This window comes from Centruroides vittatus, unplaced genomic scaffold (genome assembly GCF_030686945.1).
Source record: "Centruroides vittatus isolate TY-2023 unplaced genomic scaffold, ASM3068694v2 scaffold_490, whole genome shotgun sequence".
NCBI lineage: Eukaryota > Metazoa > Arthropoda > Arachnida > Scorpiones > Buthidae > Centruroides > Centruroides vittatus.
In genome coordinates, this window is record NW_027122711.1 from 10643 (window position 1) to 15598 (window position 4956).

Consider the following 4956-nt stretch of genomic DNA (forward strand, 5'->3'; position numbering starts at 1 on the left):
GCTTCTCCTTTTCTCTTCTGTATAATTAAATTAAATTTTATTATAAAATAAAATGAATTTATTATTATACAAATTAATAATTGTTTGAACGTAAATAAACACTAAGAGAATTCAAATTTCGATTTGATAATTCGAATTTAACGATTCGAAATTTAAATTTTCATTCAATATGACAGACTATAAATTATTTTATATCGATTTATTTCATATCTAAAAATAATAGCGTTTTAATCATTAGTAAATTAAATAAGTATATAAAAGCATTTTTCTGATATTAATTAAGTATTAGTTGCGAAATTATAACAATGATTTTCCTGTAATTTTTATAAAATTTGTTTAAATGGGTTAAATTAATGGTTATGCTCTTTTAATGGACGTATATAAGTCAAACCAATTAAATAAGAAACCGAGAAAATACTGTAGTAAGACCGAAATGCATATTCCTAATTAAAATGTGGCTTCCTGAAAGAAAGGAGTTACAAATAATTACAAACGATATAAAATAATAATGATTATTGCCTTCGGGATACTGTCTATCACTTGATATTATAACAGAAGACTCAAATTTAAATATATTACAAACGTTGAAAAGATAATACTTAATATTCTTTTTAGGTTAATGTTACCTTAGGTAACCAACGTGACGGCTCGTCTCTGATTCCAGCAAGGAAACAGTGGGGCGCACGTTCTAACCTACCCTAACCTATTCTAATAATTTGGTTGCGACGGCCGGATGGCCGAGCGGTAAAGGTGGCAGCCTACCGCTCTGGGGGATCCGGGATCGAATCCGAACGGGTCGAATAATCCCCAGGAATTTTTCGGGGGGTGGTCCGTTCGGATATGTCGAGCCCCGTCCCTCACCACCCGGTCGCCCCATTGTGGGCCTGGCCGAACCCATAATGGGCCTACTAAAAGAGGCCCTCTTAGTGCCCACAGGGCGGGAAGAGTTAAAAAAAATAATAATAATAATAATTTGGTTGCTAATAATTATGGTAATTTATTAGAATAGGTTAGGTTAGGTTAGGTTAGAACGTGCCTGCCACTGTTTCCTTGCTGGAATCGGAGACGAGCCGCCATCTTGGCTACCTAGGTAACATTAACCTATTTTTAATACTATTTCATGTTATTAAATCGATTTTAACAACATTAAATAATATTAATATCAATAAATTTCCTTTAACTCACCAGAACCGAGAAGCCTTTCAACTCTCAAAGTACCGATGATAATTTCATCTTTTCGCTACTCAGTTGGTTTTCCTGTGAGTTGCGTAATGGAGGCGAGAATGAATTCTAGAAAATTGATCGAATAAGTAAACTTAATTTATTAAAAGTCCTGGTAAAAAGAGAAAAGGGAGTCAACACATTTGCAAATACTTTTCGTAATTTTTCGAACACAAAAGAAAACCTAATGTAAACATCATTATACTCGGAGAAGAAAGAGAGTTGACTTTACCAAAAAATATATTAAAAAGTGAAGTTGAGATAAATATTCTTAACGCTGTTTTTATTTCACGATCAAATGATGATTTAAGCGCTCGGATTATCCAAAAGTCCACTTTATTCAGTATACTATCTATTATACACTTGTTTGCCAATAAGTGTTTCGGGTTTCCACCACTCTTCAATTGGTTAAAAAAACAAATTATTATTGTATTTAAAGTGTTATCGACTTTTATAAAATTTATTTTACGTACTGTACAATCAATATAAAGATTACAAAATTAGAACGGAACAACTTTGGAGTTTTTGTATTACTTTTTTTTATTTAAATTTTTAATTCAATCAAAATGAAGATGTTTTCTCACTTTCCACAAAGTACAAAGAGGGCCTTTTACAAGCCCATCGTAGTTCGGTCAGAGATTAATAGGGCGATCGGCGGTGAAGAACAAGACCCGACGTATCCGGGATAGACAACCTCCGAAAAATTCCTGAAGTTTATCGACTACCCGGATTCCAGGACCCTTTATTGTCTCGACCATCTGGCAGCTGTAATGAAGAGATAAACACCCAAATTTTTGGTGTGCGTGGCTTTGAACGAAACAGTAGTTTACTCAATTATACTTATTTCGCTATTTATACGTTTTATAAATATTTATGCAGTACATTAGAACCGTTTACGTTGGATTAAATGCAGTATGGTCAGCGTGTTCCTCCGCCTTTCTCGATTTTGCATTTACATCAATGTGTGCAATCATATAAACCAATATATATTACCATAGTATACTGCATAGACTGTGAGTGGTTCGTATCAAATCAACCTTTATAAAAATAAAATAGTAGACATTACTTCATAAAATTGTCAAAATTAACTATATTGCATGATGCTACAATTATGGCATGTTACATACTTAAACGCACGAGAGATTCTAGTGAGAATATGCAATGTTAGAAACACTTCGATTTGCCTACATTCACCGGATAGTCCATGCTTTAACGCGATTAATTAAATATTTCGATCATTTTTTATTAAAAATATCTTTTTATTATTAATGGTGATAAACGCGATATAACCAGGGACAACTGTAATATATTTACTAGAAAAACTGCATAAATATCGTATACGTATTGTTATGGAAAGTTTAAAAAGTTAAAAATAACACACAAAGTTATGTCATGTAATTTTTGGAAAAAAATTAAATAATTGTGTTTGAAAGACAATGTTTCATTAATTTTTTTAATTGAAAAGAGGAACCAAAGATTAAAAAAACAGCGTATTATAGATGCACTGTTGGATCTTCGTGTCAAACAAGGTTTAATGTCAGAAGATGAAGTTATCAGAGAAATGCAAGACTTTATTTCAGCGGTAAGCATAATTTACTAAAGGACTAAAAGAAAATAATTATATAATTGTGCACGCATGTATTTCAGAGATAATATTTTTAATATTCTGAAAAAACTAATGTTTTTCCGAACAACGTATTTAAATATAAGTAACTAGTTGATGAGCCCGGCGTTGCTCGTGCAAAAAATAACAATAAACATTAAGAATATTAGATTATTTCGAACTTTTAACACTTCTATTATATTATATTATAAATAAAATATATATAAATACTATATTTGATTTATATAACTACTAATGTTATTTTACTTAAGGGTTTAAAACCTAATGTCACACATTTTAAAACTTCTTTAAATTGTGTACAGTAGAGGAATAAATAATTTATAAAATCTATTAAATTGGTCACTCGGTGTGATAAAACCTTAGCAAAATAACTTTCGTAGTTATAAAGATAAAATATAATATAATATAATAAATATTAAAACGAAAACTATATACAGGTAAATTTTTTAGTCTATTTTCACGTTTATAACGATATTCGAACGGTCCAAAATGGCACAATTTCATTGGTCAAGTAGACACCATTGAGAATGTAGTAGCCTATCTTAAATTGTTTCTCTACCTCTAAGGACGTGGTTCGCGGAACATGGGTGCTTCGTAAAGCCACTTCAAGTGTGCCGTGAAAATATCAAATATACAATTAAAAATTGTTGAAAAAGAAAAATTAATGCAATGTCAAATAAGTTTTGCATGGGAATGTAATCAGCTAATGTCAATGATGTCATATACAGTCAAACCTGTTTTTATGCGATCTTTTTTGTGCGATTTTTTTATTTGTGCGATTTCTTTTATGCGATTTTTTATTTGTGCGGTTTTTTTGTGCGATTTTTTATTTGTGCGGTATAGTTGGCGACTAGTCTCGTGCGATTTGTCATGTCTCACGTTGACTTATTATAGCTAAATAAACTTATTATAGCATAAATGAACTTATTATAGTAATATTATTGCATGAATATGCGAAAAATGAAATAATTTATTTTTTAAGTCAACAAAACACCACCTGGACAAAAATATGTAAAACAGACGATAGACGAGACGATGCAGTCAAGTGCTGACATCTGTTGTCAATAAATTCTACTTCGTACGGTTTTGAGTTATTTTCTATGTGAGACTTTTTTATGCGATCCCTATTGACCGCATAAAAACAGGTTTGACTGTACTAGATCGAGTGCGCTCTTGATTTCAAAAAGGTTTGCCACCCCTACTTTAAAGCTGATGTATTTTAAGTGTTTCACGGAAAAAATGTCAAAGTTTAGTGTACCCCCCGACTTCAAAAAGATTATAACAAAATTATTTCGTTCACAGCGAATGTCAAATGGTCATCTGACAACGAATCAAATTTAAAATGGACCAAATATTTAAACTTTGCACCCTGGAAAACCACTTAAATCATATTTCGTGCAAGCCGGTAACCTCGTAGTTCGGATTTTCCAATTCCAACGCTGATCCGATAGAAAAATGGGGGCTGTTGCAGAAGGGAGTTGAAGTAATTCGAGCTTAAGTCATTGACCTCCTCCTGGAAGAGAGGATGGTCAACGAATAGTAATTATTACTAGTCTACTATTAATATTTGAAAAGTGATCCGTGTTAGACAGGTTATGATTGTTCCGCAATCGAGTTGCTAACCTTAAATTTATATACAGTAATAACTTACAGTTTTGAAATACAGTACTTTTAAGTTTACGTTACTGTTATCATGCTAATGTGCAATAAGTAATCAGTATTAATATACACATACTTATATATATAATTATTATTGTATTGACATACATATAGAAAGTACTATATAAGATACTTATTTAAGAAATTGTTTATAGAAATTATATGTGTTTTAATACATATAATTATATATTTTAAACTTTTACTCATAATACAAGTCAAATGTGAAAAATACATTTCTCAAAACTGAAAATAGACATAACAATTTTGTGTCATTATGAAAAACAATAAATGAAGTATTTACAATAGGATACAGTTTATATTAATTATCTTTATATTCAATGCATATTCTTTCCCATTTTTGACTTTTACCACCTAGACAGAATTAAAACAGCTTCTTTCCCATAACATCGTTGGTTTGGTGGCCGGAAAAGGATGAGGAAAAGACTCATATA